The sequence below is a fragment of the Ranitomeya imitator genome, chromosome 2 (genome assembly GCF_032444005.1).
Source record: "Ranitomeya imitator isolate aRanImi1 chromosome 2, aRanImi1.pri, whole genome shotgun sequence".
In the NCBI taxonomy this organism is placed as follows: domain Eukaryota; kingdom Metazoa; phylum Chordata; class Amphibia; order Anura; family Dendrobatidae; genus Ranitomeya; species Ranitomeya imitator.
In genome coordinates this window covers 466,893,846-466,913,755 of record NC_091283.1, presented here as the reverse complement: position 1 = coordinate 466,913,755, position 19,910 = coordinate 466,893,846, and the positions used below count along the sequence as shown (strand labels likewise).

The window sequence follows — 19,910 nt, the reverse complement described above, 5'->3', positions numbered from 1 at the left end:
GGGGGCCGGGCCGATAAGCCACGCCAGGGTCCTGCGTCATCATGGTGTCAGCGGAGGAGGTCCAAGCCGGAGCAGCGGTTGTCACGGGGGTGGCGGTGGGATGTCCAGCAGCACTCATCATCGTGTTGGCGCTGTAGTGGAGTACACCTGTTGAGGGAATAGAGGTGGCCGTGCAGTGGTATGCAGCAGAGGTAGGAATGGTGTTTACTAGTGACAGTGACGGCACAGTTGGATATGCCGCCACATTACGACTCTGACTCTGCTGCATAGCCTGCACAAAAGCAACATTGCAGGCCTGCATCACACTCAGCTGGAGATCAGGGCTAAGGTGTTCCAACATGCCCTGTTGGATTTGATTAAAAAAATGATGAGCTGGCTTCTGGAGGTCGGCTTTCACTTGATCAACGCTTTTGGCGACATCCTGGATGCGGCAATCTAAGAGGTTATGGGACACATTTATTCTGTCACCTAAAGCCTTGATAGCTTCGTGTAAAACCGAGCTCAAGTGCAAAAACTCGGGCATGAGGGACCTATCCGAAGCCCTCTGTTGCTGCTGGGATGAGCCCGCAAAAATGGGTGCAGCGAAAGAGGACTGCGAAAGGGGAAGACCTGATGGGCCAGCCCCCTGGTCTCCAGTGAGTGTGGAAGACCCACCTGGTGCTGCGCTGCTGGATGGCTGGGACGGGTCCGTGGCTGCCAGCTGAAGGACCGCTCCAGAACCTGGTGCGACAGTCGTGCAGTGTGTGCTGTGAAAAAAGAACACAGAAAATTAATACCAAAATATAGCAAGACGCTACATCCTGTGGAATTGAAAATTACAGATTATGTCAATGCAATACAACCGGAAGCATGTGAGAAATACTTACGTTCTCATGAGAAGGACCGGTCTTAAAAAGGCCAGCACACGGTGATATTTGTAGAGCCGGTGCCTTGCTCCGGAACCACTAGCTGCACTCTTCTCTGCACGCAGGTCCTTGTTGAAGCGGTCCTTCATGGAACGCCAACGTGTTCTTATTTTCTCAACTGTGAAATAACAAAAACATATAATGGTCAGAAAAAGTACTTTTGGCCGTGCTCTCTTGACTGTGTGTGATGACAGAAACTCCAAAAAGTTTCTTTCATCACACACAGTCAAGAGAGCCCGGCCAAGGTCTCTGCTGCTTCACACTGCAGTGCAATACTTACCAAATGCATTACGGACCCGTGGCGGGGCATTCTCCCAGCCATCCCACAACGCTTGGGCCACCTCACTCCACAAACAACGTAGCGTACTATTGACGGCGTGCTGTGGATCCCGGCCGTCCCACAACGGGACTCGCTCCTGGACCAGAGTGATAAGGAGGTCATTATCAATCCGGTCATCGTCCCGTTGTGAAACCTAAAAGTAAAAGAAAATCATATAAGTTTGCTCAATCACATTGGGAAAAAAGAAAAAAAAAAGAAGATGAGAAAGGGCAGGAATATGAAAGTCAACTTTAAGAAAAGGATCATACAAGAAAAATTAAAAGAAAATCAAGGGTACAGAAAGGAAGATTCAAGAATATTACAATGAGGACAGTCTGCCTTGTATACATACCCGCTGACGTCTTCCCACCGGACCTTGACTCCGCTGTTCCGTCCCTCTCTGTCCCTCAGTTGAAGTGCTCTATAAAAAAAAAAAAAATCAAATTGTCTCATGTGTCGATGCGACAGTCAATACTTACCAAGCTGAAGGACAAAAAACTAACCTCACTGACGTGATCCACTTCTGACTGGCGTGGCTCAAACTCCTCATCAGATGAAGACTCCGCAGAAGACATTCTGATGCATGTTGAAAGAAAAAAATAGAAGAAATTAGGACATGTAGATCCAAAAAATTGAAAATGAATGCATTGGCTAGGATATACTCACATTGCTCTGGGTCTTGTCCACCAATGCGTCCGGGCAGGGTCTTGTCTAATTTGGAGTCTGATGAGAAGTGACCAGAAACTTCCCCCAATCTTCCTTTTATAACCCTGCTGCTATGGGGGAGGCTTATCAGTGTCTAGACAGCCTTATCTACAGTCTATTCAACCATTGTTAAAAAAAACGCATGCGTCAAAAAAACGCATGCAAACGCATGCAGAAAAAAACGCATGCGTCCCCATTGACTCCAATGCATTTTTGGTCCAAAAAAAAACGCATGAAAACGCATGCATTTTTTTGTGTCCAAAAAACGCCCCTCAAAAATACTACAAGTTGCATTTTGGAAAATGAACGCATGCAGTAAAAAAAATGCATGCGTTTCAAAACGCGACCAAACGCGTGCCACTAAAAACGCATGCGTTTTCAATGTTAAATATAGGGAAAAAACGCATGCGTTTTTTTGAAAAAAAAACGCTGCAGACATTTACGCAAGTGTGAAACCACCCTAACACATGTGGAATTATATACTTGGCAAAAAAGTGTGAAACAACTGAAATTATGTCTTATATTCTAGGTTCTTCAAAGTAGCCACCTTTTGCTTTGATGACTGCTTTGCACACTCTTGGCATTCTCTTGATGAGCATCAAGAGGTAGTCACCAGGAATGGTCTTCCAACAATCTTGAAGGAGTTCTCAGAGATGCTTAGCCCTTGTAGGCCCTTTTGCCTTCACTCTGCGGTCCAGCTCACCCCAACCATCTATAGAGGCCAGGTCATCTGGCGTAGCACCCCATCACTCTCGTTCTTGGTTAAATAGCCCTTACACAGCCTGGAGGTGTGTTTGGGGTCATTGTCCTGTTGAAAAATAAATGATGGTCCAACTAAATGCAAACCGGATGGAATAGCATGCTGCTGCAAGATGCAGTGGTAGCCATGCTGGTTCAGTATGCCTTCAATTTTGAATAAATACCCAACAGTGTCACCAGCAAAGCACCCCCACACCATCATACCTCCTCCTCCATGCTTCACGGTGGGAACCAGGCACGTAGAGTCCATCCGTTCACCTTTTCTGCGTCGCACAAAGACATGGTGGTTGGAACCAAAGATCTCAAATTTGGACTCATCAGACCAAAGCATAGACTTCCACTGGTCTAATGTCCATTCCTTGTGTTCTTTAGCCCAAACAAGTCTCTTCTGCTTGTTGCCTGTCTTTAGCAGTGGTTTCCCAGCAGCTATTTTACCATGAAGGCCATAGAGATGTGTCTGCTGCTAGAACTCTGTGTGGCATTGACCTGGTCTCTAATCTGAGCTACTGTTAACCTGCGATTTCTGAGGCTGGTGACTTGGATAAACTTATCCTCAGAAGCAGAGGTGACTCTTGGTCTTCCTTTCCTGGGGTGGTCCTCATGTGAGCCAGTTTCTTTGTAGCGCTTGCTGGTTTTTGCAACTGCACTTGGGGACACTTTCAAAGTTTTCCCAATTTTTCGGACTGACTGACCTTCATTTCTTAAAGTAATGATAGCCATTTGTTTTTCTTTACTTAGCTGCTTTTTTCTTGCCATAATACAAATTCTAACAGGCTATTCAGTAGGACTATCAGCTGTGTATCCACCAGACTTCTGCACAACACACCTGATGGTCCCAACCCCATTTATAAGGCAAGAAATCCCACTTATTAAACCTGACAGGGCACACCTATGAAGTGAAAACCATTTCCGGTGACTACCTCTTGAGGCTCATCAAGAAAATGCCAAGAGTGTGTAAAGCAGTCATCAAAGCAAAAGATGGCTACTTTGAAGAACCTAGAATATAAGACATAATTTCAGTTGATTCACACTCTTTTGTTAAGTATATAATTCCACATGTGTTACTTCATAGTTTTGATGCCTTCAGTGTGAATGTACAATTTTCATAGTCATGAAAATACAGAAAAATCTTTAAATGAGAAGGTGTGTCCAAACTTTTGGTCTGTACTGTACCTATACTATGTGTACACATTTACTCTACCTATTCTATTCTATTCTGTCAGTGTGATTTTACTGTACACCGCTCTGAATTGCCAGCTTTTCTATAGAACACCGCTGCGTATTTCTCGCAAGTCACACTGATGGTCCATGTGTAATCTGATTTTTTTCTCGCCCCCATAGACTTTCATTGGCGATTCTTGGCCGAGATACGCTGACAATCGCAGCATGCTGCGATTTCACTCGGATCCTGAATACGGCCGAGAAAACAACGGATAATAGGAGCTGCTCCATTGATTAACATTGAGCCGAGTGCTATGCGATTTTTTATCGCATTGTACTCGGCCGTATTACGGTCTAGTGTGACTCCGGCCTAAGGCTAGAGTCACACACAATGTATAAAAAATCTGTCTGATTTTGTCTGCTGAGAATCACACAAATGTTCTCCGTATGGTGATCCGTATCTCATCCGTGTGCAATGCCAGGATGCGTTTTTTTCTCAAAAAAGTATCCGTGTGTCAGTATCTCATCCATATGGTGAGATTTTCTCACACACTTGCAAAATGAGCAAATAATGGCTGAGCCTTTCCTGTCACCTGCCAATGCCTGAGAATTTCTCGCAAGTCACACTGATGGTCCATGTGCTGTGCTACTTTTTCTCACACCCATAGACTTGCATTGGCGTTTCTCAGCTGAGATACGCGGACAATCGCAGCATGCTGCGATTTCACTCGCATGCGTAAAACGGACGAGAAAAAAACGGATGATGGGAGCTGCCCCATAGATTAACCCCTTAATCCCATATGACGTACTATCCCATAAAGGTGACCTGGGACTTAATTCCCAGTGACGTGATAGTACATCATATGCGATCGGCCGCGCTCACGGGGGAGCGCGGCCGATCGCGGCCGGGTGTCAGCTGACTATTGCAGCTGACATCCGGCACTATGTGCCAGGAGCGGTCACGGACCGCTCCCGGCACATTAACCCCCAGCACACCGCGATCAAACATGATCGCAGTGCTCTGGGGGCATAGGGAAGCATCGCACAGGGAGGGGGCTCCCTGCGGGCTTCCCTGAGACGATTGGTACAAGGCGATGTGCTCACCTTGAACCGAGCGTCTCCTCCCTGCAGGCCCCGGATCCAAAATGGCCACGGGGCTACTTCCGGGTCCTGCAGGGACTACTTCCGGGTCCAGAGCAGGCGCTGGTAACCAAGGAGCAGGGCACGCCAGATCGCTAATCTGACACAGTGCTCTGCAAAGTATCAGATCAGCGATCTGTCACTATACAGTGATGTCCCCCCTGGGACAAAGTAAAAAAGTTAAAAAAAAAATTTTCAGATGTGTAAAAAAAAAAAAAAAAAAATCCTAAATAAAGAAAAAATATATATATATTGTTCCCATAAATACATTTATTTACACATATTTATTATCGCCGCGTCCGTAACGACCCGACCTATAAAACTGTCCCACTAGTTAACCCCTTCAGTGAACACCGTAAAAAACAACAACAACAAAAAAAGGCAAAAAACAACGCTGAACAAAAAGTGGAATAACACGCGATCAAAAAGACAGATATAAATAACCATGGTACCGCTGAAAACGTCATCTTGTCCCGCAAAAAATGACCCACCATACAGCATCATCAGTGAAAAAATAAAATAGTTACAGTCCTCAGAATAAAGCGATGCAAAAATAATAATTTTTTCTTTAAAATAGTTTTTATCGTATAAAAAGCGCCAAAACATAAGAAAAGATGTAAATGAGGTATCGCTGTAATCGTACTGACCTGAAGAATAAAACTGCTTCATCCATTTTACCAAATGCAGAACGGTATAAACGCCCCCCCCAAAAGAAATTCATGAATAGCTGGTTTTTGGTCATTCTGCCTCACAAAAATCGGAATAAAAAGCGATCAAAAAATGTCACGTGCCCGAAAATGTTACCAATAAAAACGTCAACTCGTCCCGCAAAAAACAAGACCTCACATGAATCTGTGGACCAAAATATGGAAAAATTATAGATCTCAAAATGTGGTAACGCAAAAAATATTTTTTGCAATAAAAAGCGTCTTTTAGTGTGTGACGGCTGCCAATCATAAAAATCTGCTAATAACCCCGCTATAAAAGTAAATCAACCCCCCTTCATCACCCCCTTAGTTAGGGAAACATAAAAAAGTTAAAAAAATGTATTTATTTCCATTTTCCCATTAAGGCTAGGGTTAGGGCTAGGGTTAGGGTTTGGGTTGGGGCTAGGGTTAGGGCTAGAGTTGGGGCTAGAGTTGGGGGTTAGGGTTGGGGCTAGGGTTGGGGCTAGGGTTAGAGTTGGGGCTAGGGTTAGGGTTGGGGCTAAAGTTAGGGTTAGGGCTGGGGCTAAAGTTAGGGTTGGGGCTAAAGTTAGAGTTAGGGTTGGGGCTAAAGTTAGGGTTAGGGTTGGGGCTAAAGTTAAGGTTGGGGCTAAATTTAGGGTTGGGGATAAAGGTAGAGTTAGGGTTGGGGCTAAAGTTAGGGTTAGGGTTGGGGCTAAAGTTAGGGTTGGGGCTAAAGTTAGAGTTAGGGTTGGGGCTAAAGTTAGGGTTAGGGTTGGGACTAAAGTTAGGGCTGGGGCTAAAGTTAGGGTTAGGGTTTGGATTATATTTACGGTAGGGATTAGGGTTAGGGGTGTGTCAGGGTTAGGGGTGTGGTTAGGGTTATGGTTGGGATTAGGGTTAGGGGTGTGTCTGGGATAGGGTTTCAGTTAGAATTGGGGGTTTCCACTGTTTAGGCACATCAGAGCTCTCTAAACGCGACATGGCGTCCGATCTCAATTCCAGCCAATTCTGCGTTGAAAAAGTAAAACAGTGGTCTTTCCCTTCCGAGCTCTCCCGTGGGCCCAAACAGGGGTTTACCCCAATATATGGGGTATCAGCATACTCAGGACAAATTGGACAACAACTATTGGGGTCCAATTTCTCTTGTTACCCTTGGGAAAATACAAATTTGGGGGGCTAAAAAAACATTTTTGTGGGAAAAAAATTAATTTTTATTTTCACGACTCTGCGTTATAAACTGTAGTGAAATACTTGGGGGTTCAAAGTCGTCAAAACACATCTAGATAAGTTCCTTGGGGGGGTCTAGTTTCCAAAATGGTGTCACTTGTAGGGGGTTTCTACTGTTTAGGTGCATCAGGGGCTCTGCAAATGCAAAGTGACGCCTGCAGACCAATCCATCTAAGTCTGCATTCCAAATGGCGCTCCTTCACTTCCGAGCTCTGCCATGTGCCCAAACGGTGGTTCCCCCCCCACATATGAGTTATCAGCATACTCAGGACAAATTGGACAACAACTTTTGGGGTCCAATTTCTCTTGTTACCCTTGGGAAAATACAAAACTGGGGGCTAAAAAATAACACAGCTAGATAAGTTCCTTAGGGGGTCTACTTTCCAAAATGGTGTCACTTGTGGGGAGTTTCAATGTTTAGGCCCATCAGGGGCTCTCCAAACGTGACATGGTGGCCCATCTCAATTCCAGTCAATTTTGCATTGAAAAGTCAAACAGCGCTCCTTCCCTTCTTAGCTCTGCCATGCGCCCAAACAGTAATTTACCCCCACATGTGTGGTATCTGCATACTCAGAACAAATGGCACAACAACTTTTGGGGTCTAACTTCTTCTCTTACCCTTGGGAAAATAAAAAATTGGGGGCGAAAAGATCATATTTGTGAAAAAATATGATTTTTTATTTTTACGGCTCTGCATTAGAAACTTCTGTGAAGCACTTAGTGGGTTAAAGTGCTCACCACACATCTAGATAAGTTCCTTAGGGGGTCTACTTTCCAAAATGGTGTCACTTGTGGGGGGTTTCAATGTTTAGGCATATCAGGGGTTCTCCAAACACAACATGGCGTCCCATCTCAATTCCAGTCAATTTTGCATTGAAAAGTCAAACAGTGCTCCTTCCCTTACGAGCTCTGCCATGCGCCCAAACAGTGGTTTACCCCCACATGTGGGGTATCGGCGTACTCAGAACAAATGGCACAACAACTTTGGGGGTCCAATTTCTTCTCTTACCCTTGGGAAAATAAAACAAATTGGAGCTGAAGTAAATTTTTTGTGGAAAAAAGTTAAATGTTCATTTTTTTAAAACATTCCAAGAATTTCTATAAAATACTGGATGGGTTAATAAACTTCTTGAATGTGGTTTTGAGCACCTTGAGGGGTGCAGTTTTTAGAATGGTGTCACACTTGGTTATTTTCTATCATATAGACCCCTCAACATGACTTCAAATGTGATGTGGTCCCTAAAAAATATTGGTGTTGTAAAAATGAGAAATTGCTGGTCAACTTTTAACCCTTATAACTCCCTAACAAAAATTTTTGGTTCCAAAATTGTGCTGATATAAAGTAGACATGTGGGAAATGTTACTTATTAATTATTTTACATGACATATCTCTGTGATTTAAGGGCATAAAAATTCAAAGTTGGAAAATTGCAAAATTTTCAAAATTTTCGCCAAATTTCCATTTTTTCACAAATAAACGCAAGTTATATCGAAGAAATTTTACAACTATCATGAAGTACAATATATCACGAGAAAACATTGTCAGAATCGCCAAGATCCGTTGAAGCGTTCCAGAGTTATAACCTCATAAAGGGACAGTGGTCAGAATTGTAAAATTTGGCCCGGCCATTAACGTGCAAACCACCCTTGGGGCTTAAGGGGTTAACATTGGTCCAAGTTCTATGCGATTTTTTATTGCATAGCACTCGTCCGTATTACAGACTAGTGTGACTCCGGCCTAATAGTCATTTTAGTCATCTTAGCCTACTGTCCCATACACTGGAGCACTCAATTTGCTGAGAGCTTCTGTTCTATATGTGAAAGCAGCTGACTGAGACATCAATGGGCGGCTTATCTCTTAGAGAACAATACCATCAGCAGTCCTAAATCAGACAAGCCCAATTGATTTCTCTCCTGATCATCATTTGGCTGGTGCCCCCATATACATTAGACCTTTGGCCAATGCCGTTGATTTTACATTATAAGGACAAATTGCTTTGACAGATTCCCTTTAATGGCATAGAAAGGGTGAATGAACCTGTTTTCCTGTTTTTCCGCACCTGGCATTCTTGGTCTGAATACAGTCTGAAGGAGAGGTCAGGGATTTTGTGACCTGAACTCAAGAGTTTCATAGGTATATAAAGGTCTAAAGCTGCAGCCAGTCTGGACATTGTGGTACTTTTACTCAGACCAAAACCAGCCATACAGGAGGGGCCAGAGACAAGCACTATTAAATATAGAAGGACTTGGGCTCTTCATGTTAAATAGTATATTTCCAATAGGTCTAAATTAGAAGCGTTAGCGGCGGATCAATTTCTGTAATGTACAGCCATTCAACACAGTATATATATTCAGGAACAAAGATAACAGCTTACAACTGGTATTTGTTATAGCTTAGGATTTTAGTCTGTCAGCTTGTAAAGTGAAAGTAAAAACTGCGCTCAGCTATGCATACAGTAAAGATGAATTTCCTTGCTTTGTGTTTTTTAAACAGTGCTTTACAGGCTACATAACACTATTGCTGCAGAGAGAAACTCATGCACTATTAACCCCTTCATGACCGAAGGTATTTTTGTTTTTGCGTTTCGTTGTTTGCTCCCCTTCTTCCCAAAGCCATAACTTTTTTTATTTTACCATCAATATGGCCATGTGAGAGCTTGTTTTTTTGCGGGACGAGTTGTACTTTTGAATGACACCATTGGTTTTTTAACATATCATGTACTGGAAAACAGGAAAAAAAATTCCAAGTGCGGTAAAATTGCAAAAAAAAAAGTGCAATCTCACAGTTGTTTGGTTTTTGTTTGGCTTTTTTACTATGCTCACTAAATGTCTAGGTTCTTTTTAATCCTAGTGGTGAAAAAAAATTCCAAGCTTTGTCAAAAAAATAAAAAATTGTGCCATTTTCCGATAACCGTAGCATCTCCATTTTTTGTGATCTTGGGACGGGTGAGGGCTTATTTTTTGCATGCCGAGCTAACATTTTTAATGATACCATTTTGGTGCAGATACGATCTTTTGATCACCCATTTTAATGCAATGTTGTGGCGACCAAAAAACTTAATTCTGGCATTTTGACTTTTTTCTTGCTACGCCATTTAGCGATCAGGCTAATCCTTTTTTTACTGATTTATTGGATGATTCTGAATGCGGTGATACCAAATATGTGTATGTTTGATTTTTTTATTGTTATATTTTAAATGGGGTGAAAAGGGGGTAATTTAAACTTTTATATTTTTTTATTTTTTTAATATTTTTAAAAATATTTTTTTTTACTTTTGGCATGCTTCAATAGTCTCCATTGGAGACTAGAAGCTGCCATAACCCGATCGGCTCTGCTACATGCAGGCGATGATCAGATCACCTGTATGTAGCAGAATTGCTGACTAGCTATGAGTGACGACCAACGGGTGGCGCTCATAGCAATCCAGCAGTGACAACCATAGAGGTGTCCAGGAGACCTATGGTTGTCATGCCAACCAATCGGTGAGCCACAATCACGTGATGGGGTCACCAATGGGCGGTATTCCGTGTGATTGCCCGAAGTGCATGTTAAATGCCGCTGTCAACGTTAGACAGCGGCATTTAACGGGTTATTAGCCATGGGTGGATCGCAATTCCACCTGCGGCCCTTCCAGGCACATGTCAGCTGTTCAAAACAGCTGACTTGTGCCGGGAAAGATGGAGCCCACATCAGAGGGAGAGAGTGAGATGTGGGCATACTATTATGCTCAAAGTCATTAAGGGGTTAAACAAAAGTAAATAATAGTTGATGCAATATATACAATGATAAACATTATTCCAACACTCCCACTCAACAACTACTTATCCTTTTAGTCCCATAGTGGTTCTGAAATCTTCAAATGTGGCTCGTAGAAGTGGCCTTGTCATAATATCAGTTATCATCTGATCATCAGTCACAAAGATGGCCACACGCTGGACCTCATCTTCACCCGCCTCTGCTCCCTTACTAATCTCATTAACACACCCCTCCCCCTGTCTGACCACAACCTACTGACATTCTCTTCCCTCTCCTCTCCTAATGTGCAACCCCCACTCCACAAACTCCCTCGCAGAAATCTCAAACATCTCAACTTACAATCACTCTCGGAGTCCCTTCTCCCTCTCACAGACATAGCTTCCCTTCATGACACAGATGCTGTTGCCACTTTTTATAACACCACAATAACAGCAACACTCAATTCGGCCACCCCGCTCATACATAGCAAAACTCGTACACTCATCAGGCAGCCCTGGCTGACCAGCCTGACCAAAGAATTGAGACAGGCTTCCAGGATCGCTGAGCGGAGATGGAAGCAATCCCGCTCTGCCAACCACTTCACTGGATACAAGCAGTCCCTCGCCAGCTTCAAGTCTGCGCTCACAGCCGCAAAACAAACTTACTTCTCATCTCCCATATCCTCCCCTCACAACCCTAAACAGCTTTTCAACACTTTCAATTCTCTACTCCGTCGCCCAGCACCTCCTCCCCCCTCATTTCTGCTGAAGACTTCGCCTCTTTCTTTAAACAGAAGATCAATACGATCAGAGAAAGCTTTGGCCCACAGCCCCTCTTAGCTGCTCAACCCTGCTCTTCCAAAACTAGCTTCTCCACCATGACAGAAGATCAGCTCTCCAACTTCCTGTCAAGATCACACCTCACCACCTGCACGCTCGGCCCGCTCCCATCCCACTTCATCCCTAACCTTTCCACGGTCTTCATCCCAACCCTAACACACCTATTCAACCTCTCACTCACAACAGGTGTCTTCCCCTCATCCTTCAAGCATGCCAAGATCACACCCATCCTCAAAAAGCCCTCCCTCGACCCATCCTCTGTGTCTAGCTATCGCCCGATATCTCTTCTCCCTTATGCCTCCAAATTGCTGGAGCAACACATCCATCTTGAACTGTCCTCCCACCTCTCCTCCTGCTCCCTCTTTGATCGGTTACAATCTGGCTTCCGTTCCCATCACTCAACTGAAACTGCCCTACCTAAAGTCACCAATGACCTACTAACTGCCAGGAGCAAGTGACACTACTCTGTCCTCCTCCTGGACCTGTCTTCTGCCTTCGACACTGTGGACCACTCCCTTCTGCTACTAATCCTCTCATCTCTCGGCATCACAGACTTGGCCCTTTCCTGGATCTCGTCATATCTGACAGACCGAACATTCAGTGTCTCCCTCCCCCACACCACTTCCTCACTTCGCCCCTTGTCAGTCGTGTGTTCCTCAAGGCTCTGTTCTAGGACCCCTACTCTTCTCCATCTACACTTTCAGCCTGGGACAGCTCATAGAATCCCACAGTATGCAGTACCATCTCTACGCTGATGACACGCAGATCTACCTATCCGGACCTGACCTCACCTCCTTACTTACCAAAATCCCGCACTGTCTGTCTGCTATTTCAGCATTCTTTTCTGCTCGCTTTCTACAACTGAACATGGACAAAACAGAATTCATCATCTTTCCCCCATCTCACTCTACCCCTCCGCCAGACCTATCCATCAATGTCAATGGCTGCTCACTTTCCCCAGTCCCACAAGCCCGGTGCCTCGGGATGATCCTCGACTCTGCCCTCTCTTTTAAGCCACATATCCAAGCCCTTGCCTCCTCTTGCCATCTCAAACTCAAAAATATTTCCCGGATCCGTGCTTTCCTTGACCGCGACACCGCAAAAACGCTAGTGCATGCCCTTATCATCTCCCGCCTCGACTACTGCAACCTCCTACTCTCTGGACTCCCCTCTAGCACTCTGGCACCACTCCAATCCATCCTACACTCTGCTGCCCGACTAATCTACCTGTCTCCCCGCTATTCCCCAGCCTCTCCCCTATGTCAAGCCCTTCCCTGGCTTCCTATCACCCAGAGACTCCAGTTCAAAACCCTCACACTGACATACAAAGCTATCCACAACCTGTCTCCTCCATACATCTATGACATGGTCTCCCGATACCTACCTGCACGCAACCTCCAATCCTCTCAAGACCTCCTTCTCTACTCCCCTCTCATCTCTTCTTCCCACAACCGCATGTAAGACTTCTCCCGTGCTTCCCCCATACACTGGAACTCTCTACCCCAACACATCAGACTCTCGCCTACCATAGAAACCTTCAAAAAGAACCTGAAGACTCACCTCTTCCGACAAGCCTACAGCCTGCAGTGATCCTGAACTTACTAAACCGCTGCACAACCTGCCCTACCCTCTCCTAGTGTTTCATCACCCATCCCCTGCAGACTGTGAGCTCTCGCGGGCAGGGTCCTCCCTCCTTATGTACCCGTGTGCCTTTTTTTTTGCTCATGTTTAATGTATTTGTCTATATTTGTCCCGTATTCACATGTAAAGCGCCATTGAATAAATGGTGCTATAAAAATGTATAATAATAATAATCAGTTTCGCAATAAATAAATTCAATTATGCCACTTTCTATCAAATTACGCAGGTGATGATATTTGAAGTCAATGTGTTTGGTTCTTGATTCGATCTTCTTACTGAATGTAAGTTTAATGCATCCTTAGTTGTATTCATAAATCACCGTTAAATGGCGTGATGGTTTACCATGTTTGCCTAGCAATTGGTTTAGCAAAATGACCTCTTGACTTGTGTGGGCTGCAAAACCATACTACGCTTCTGTGGATGACAAAGCTGCAGACTTTTGTTTTCTGCTAGACCAAAAATATTTAGAATTGAGAGTCCTCAGTGGTTGATACCTTTTAATGGCTAACTGAAAACGGTACCAAGATATATATCTTTCCTGTATCTGCTAGACCAAGAAACTGAAGTTTCTTCAAACTTGAACAAATATCTGCTTTTCGATTTATGGTCACTTACGTCACCAGTCAAGTCTGCATCCACATAGTCTGAGTTTTAGCTCTCCTGTTACAGATATCCTTAAATTTATGTCTTGAGTCTCTTTCAAATATCGAAGAATCTCTTAATGGAATTACAGTCTTTTTGGAACGTTTTTTTTTCCACATATCTGCAGAGAATTCCAACTGTTGCTGTGTAATCTGGTCGAGTAATAGTTTCTATGTATAGACATGTTCCCACTGCTTAACATTCCAAACTAATTCAGAATTGAGTTGATTTTTGCACTTTGGTTTAGAAGAGAGCTACCATCTTCTCCTCTTTGGACCAGGATTCCTAGATAATATGTCACATTTCCAAGGTCTTTTATTTCAGAATGCTGATTCAGAATATTAGTCATCTTTGCAATTTCTGTTTCCTCTTGATGAACCATAATCAGATCGTCCACATATAAGAAAATATACATCCACTTTCCGTCTTTACATTTTGCATATAAACACAGATCTGCTTGACCTCGTTTAAATTCTTCTTCCATTAAGACTTTGTTCATTTTGGTGTTTCATGCTCTTGCCAATGGTTTAAAACCATAGACAGATTTTTGTAGTGTGAGGGGTTGACACGCTTACCTGCTTCTTCAGATAGATACAGGAACGCTTTGGTAGTGAAACACCTGCTGGTTTATTAAAGTCCACATACATCATTGCAGGGTTCAGGAAAACAAAAGCAGAGCCTTCCTGGCTTAACAGAAAACAAAACAAATAAAGTACAACAGAGTCCTTTCTCTTCAGGGTTCACCTGCAGACGCCTTGCAATGTCCTCAACTCCTCTTGGAGCCACGTGGGAGTCCCTCCTCTCCCAATTCACACCACCCAGACTGCCTCTCATGTTCAGGTTTTCAACCAGCAACATGTGATGATCACATGATCGTGACATCACCGCAGGTCCTGCGGGGATACGGTGAGCACCTTCTCTACCACTCTATGGGTGCTCACATAAAACCAGCCCATGTATATCTTTAAATTAACACTCTCAGCACGTAATGTGCTGGAGGCAAAAATATTCTGGTTTTACATCCCTGACCACGGTATGCGCAGTGACACATACTGTATTTCTCTTCATATACTGTGCCAGTGACTGTCACAGGAGTTTACGAACCAGATTTTCTTCACCCTCTTTGATATAACCTTCAAGTTGAGTCATATACTAGTCCTCTTCAAGATCACCATTTGAAAAGGTGATTTTGTTGTCCAAATGTCTGACAAACATTTTTTGTAAAGCAGCTATAGCCATCAGATTCCTGAATGCGGTCTACTTAGCAACTTATCTTAACCATATTTCTGAGGATATTCTTTTGTAACTAATCTTGCTTTAAATTTATGAACCTTGCCTTCAGAATCATACTTGGTCTTAAAAACCCATTTACATTTGATTGATTTCTTGCCTTGTGGTAGTTAGGTTAGTTTCCAAGTTTGAAGTTGATGAAGAGATTTAATTTCCTCTTTAGCAGAATTAATCTACTTCAGTTTTTCATGGACCGGTAGTTGTTGCATCTCATCCCATGACTACTCAGGTAGTGTTTTGACAAAGCAGGAAAGATGCTTAGCTGGTATATCCTTGTTTGATTTTGATGAACTCCAGTCCTGACTTCAGGTTCACCTGTCTGTTGCTTCTTCAGTGGTTGAAGAACCTAATTAAACTTCTGCATCCTTTTCCTTGATATTTTGAAATTGTGATTGAGATTGTTGTTGCTTTAGCTGGACTACTTGTATGATGTCATGAAACTTAAGCACCACGGAGCTCTTATCAATCATTACATTTTTGGGTGCAGGATTCTATATCCTTTCTGAAATTCAATGTAGCCCACTAGGATACCTTCTTTTGCACGATACTCTCACTTGGTGTGTTTTTCTTTGGGAATATGTACAAATATTTTACTTCCGAATATTCGTATGTGTTGTAGTTTAGGCTTCTTGCTGTTCCATTGCTCAAATGGTGATTTCTCAGTAGCTTTACCTGGTAGTCTGTTTTGAAGATAGCACGCTGTCATGATTGCTCCACCCCAATATGTTGTTGGTAAATCTGTGTCAAATAACATACTTATTCCACTTTCACAAAGTGTTTGTTTCCTTCTTTCTGCTACACTATTTTGTTCCGGCTTGTATGGTACAGTGGTCTGAAACACAATTCCATTTTTCCTTAAAACACTGTGTCTCATTACCTGTATATTTAGTTCCATTATATGCATGCAGAATTTTTGGAATTTGTTATATATTTCAACAAGATATTTTTAAAGGTTTTCTGAAACTTCATCTTTGCTGTGAAGCAGATATACAACTATGTTTCTTGAATATAATCAGCGATAAATTTGAGAAATTTCTTTCCAGGAGTTTGAGTACTCATCAGACCACAAACATCTGTGTGTATTAAGTCTAGAAACTGTTCTGATTATATAGAACTTTTCTTAGGAAATTATTTTCTTGACATTTTCCCTTTAGGATAGCTAGTGCATTTAATTGTCTGATTACACAGATTGTCTGTAATACCACCTGTAATACGATCAGCAAGTTGTTTTTTAACTAAATTTCTTATTGCTTTTGGGTCTCTATGTGCAAGACTCCTGTGCCATACATGAATACAATTCTTGTGCTGTTCTTGTTCAGCAGTGTATACACTTTCATTGCATTTTAGGTGGTTCATTCTAGCTTTCTAGACTCTGCAGTCAACCTGTAGGTGCACTGATTTCTTGCAGACAAAACACATGTTTTCTTCAAATTTTCTTTGGTACATCTTGGGTTTTTAAAGCAGATTCTGTTTTGGACATCCCTGTGCTGCTTTCACTTTCTGTCTTTCGCTTATACTCATCTACTAGTTTTCCTCTGGCATATTCCAATTTAAGCTCATAATCTTGGTATGCGTCTAGTGCAGTTACAAGTGGGTCATAGCTTTCTGGTAGTCCGCTTAGTAGTAGCACAGCAGCATGGAAATCCTTTAGATCTTACCCAAGGCACTCCACAATTTCTAGAGTATTTTTATGTTACCCTGCATATCTTGGCTCTTATGGAAACAGGAACACATGGGTTACTTGCACAGTGAACAAGTCTGTAGGAACATGCTCACACACCACCAAGAAACTTGAAGACACAAAAGATCATAGTAAAACCAAAAACACTCAGTTTCGAAAAATAACAGTAATCCGCAAGTGCTAGTTAAAAGATGTAAAAAACAGGGTATTTGGTTGATAAGTTTTTTGCAAAAAATGTATACTAAGGCTGGTTTCACATTTGCGTTTTTTGCCGCTGCGTTTGTACCGCATATAAACGCATGCGTCGTGTTTTCCTATATTTAACATTAAAAACGCATGCGTTTTTTTTGTTCGCGTTTGGCCATGTTTGACGAAGCATGGGTCTTTTTGTCGCTTGCGGCTTGGCGCGGAAATGCAACCTGTAGTATTTTTAGAGGCGTCTATTTGCCGCCAGGAAACGCATGCGTTTGATTGCGCACGGTTTGCGTAAAAAAAAAAAAAAGCATTGCTGTCTATGTAAACGCATGCGTTTTTAAGCACATGCGTTTAGTTGCGTTTTTGAACGCATGCGTTTCAATAGAGAAAAACAAGTCTAGACACTGATAAGCCACCCCCCACCATCAAGGTGATAAAGGGATCCAAACCCTAACCCTAACCATAGCCCTAACCCTAACCCTAGCCCTAACCCTAAGCCACCATCAAGGTGATAAAGGGATCCAAACCCTAACCCTAACCCTAGCCCTAACCCTAACCCTAGCCCTAACCCTAAGCCACCATCAAGGTGATAAAGGGATCCAAACCCTAACCCTAACCCTAACCCTAGCCCTAACCCTAGCCCCAACCCTAACCCTAATGGGAAAATGGAAACAAATAAATTTTTTTAATTTTTTAATTTTTCCCTAACTAAGGAGTTGATGAAGGGGGTTTGATTTCTATTTATAAGCGGGTTTTCTAGTGGATTTTTATGATTGGCAGCTGTCACACACTGAAAGACATGCTCACACACCACCAAGAAACTTGAAGACACAAAAGAGCATAGTAAAACCAAAAACACTCAGTTTAAAAAAATAACAGTAATCCGCAAGTGCTAGTAAAAGATGTAAAAAACAGGGTATTTGGTTGATACGTTTTTTGCAAAAAATATATACTAAGCTGCTCCACCAAACGTCAAGGTATACCCATATCAGAGCAGTCCTAACTGATGTATGCAATCCCTATCTGATGTATTTAAAAACCTGATCATTTGTATATTACCTGTGTGAACAGGGTTCAGAGAGGAAAAGTCCATGTGGACATGCTGAGTGGAACAGCTTTTGTGCAGATAACCCAAGAGGAGTGGTGGGTAACTCCCTAGTCTTGTAGACACAAGAGAACAATTATGGAAACAGGAACACATGGGCTACTTGCACAGTGAACAAGTCTGTAGGAACATGCTCACACACCACCAAGAAACGTGAAGACACAAAAGAGCATAGTAAAACCAAAAACACTCAGTTTCCAAAAATAACAGTAATCCGCAAGTGCTAGTAAAAAGATGTAAAAAACAGGGTATTTGGTTGATAAGTTTTTTGCAAAAAATGTATACTAAGCTGCTCCACCAAACGTCAAGGTATACCCATATCAGAGCAGTCCTAACTGATGTATGCAATCCTTATCTGATGTATTTAAAAACCTGATCATTTGTATATTACCTGTGTGAACAGGGTTCAGAGAGGAAAAGCCCATGTGGACATGCTGAGTGGAACAGCTTTTGTGCAGATAACCCAAGAGGAATGGTGGGTAACTCCCTAGTCTTGTAGACACAAGAGAACAATTATGGAAACAGGAACACATGGGCTACTTGCACAGTGAACAAGTCTGTAGGAACATGCTCACACACCACCAAGAAACTTGAAGACACAAAAGAGCATAGTAAAACCAAAAACACTCAGTTTCCAAAAATAACAGTAATCCGCAAGTGCTAGTAAAAAGATGTAAAAAACAGGGTATTTGGTTGATACGTTTTTTGCAAAAAATGTATACTAAGCTGCTCCACCAAACGTCAAGGTATACCCATATCAGAGCAGTCCTAACTGATGTATACAATCCCTATCTGATGTATTTAAAAACCTGATCATTTGTATATTACCTGTGTGAACAGGGTTCAGAGAGGAAAAGTCCATGTGGACATGCTGAGTGGAACAGCTTTTGTGCAGATAGCCCAAGAGGAGTGGTGGGTAACTCCCTAGTCTTGTAGACACAAGAGAACAATTATGGAAACAGGAACACATGGGTTACTTGCACAGTGAACAAGTCTGTAGGAACATGCTCACACACCACCAAGAAATTTGAAGACACAAAAGAGAATAGTAAAACCAAAAACACTCAGTTTCAGAAAATAACAGTAATCCGCAAGTGCTAGTAAAAAGATGTAAAAAAGCTATCAGCCACAGGCCGGATTTTACCAGCATCAACAAGCACAGCATCACTTGCCTGTTCCCCCAGTTCACAGCTACACCATGCTCCAGAGTGCAGCAGCCCTGCAGCAAGCAACATCCACCACGCTTCAGAGTGCAACACCCTTGCAGCAAGCAACATCCACCATGCTCCAGAGTGCAGCACCCTTGCAGCAAGCAGCATCCACTATGCTCCCGAGTGCAGCACCCCTGCAGCAAGCAGCATCACCACGCTGTCATGTTAGGACATGGTTAATGTCCTGTTCTCTCAGGGTTAATTTTGCTAGCCTCCCTATGCATCTAGGAGGGGTATTTATACTCACTCCACACTAGGATTCCCTGTCAGCTATACGTTCATCTTGTTTGTATGCCTTACCCCTGGAGTGTTTGCTCGGTTTGCAATTGTGTTGCTCTGCTCGTTTGTTCTTTTTGATTTCTGACCTTTGGCTTCTCTTCTGACAATCCCCTGTCTCTCCCCTTTGGTACCTCGTGATCTTCTGGCTCTTATCTTAGCTTGTTTAACTATTCTTCTGTGTGTATCATCTCCTCTACACCCCGGCGTCTGGCTCCGCCCCGACCACCTCCCACTCTGTCCCATGGTTCTGGTCCTGTTGGTTACCTTGGTTAGTAACCCAGCGCTTTGCTCAGCTCCCTTGCTGATGTGTGCAGCTCTCCCCGCAGCAGTAATACCCGGGAGCCGTGACACACGCTGCACAGTCCAGCACCACATGCTGCTACAGAGGCCAAAACTCCCACTCATTC

The 19,910-nt window shown here is 43.1% G+C and overlaps 1 long non-coding RNA gene across 1 annotated transcript; it reads right to left on the bottom strand.

The window, feature by feature from the left end:
• Positions 1–703: 703 nt before the first annotated feature.
• On the bottom strand, positions 704–1,247 carry LOC138667497 (uncharacterized). Its single transcript, XR_011318792.1, has 3 exons — positions 1,186–1,247; positions 867–1,023; positions 704–746 (listed from the first exon to the last, which is right to left on the bottom strand). It is a non-coding gene; the product is annotated as an uncharacterized lncRNA (long non-coding RNA).
• Between the last annotated feature and the right edge of the window lie 18,663 nt (positions 1,248–19,910).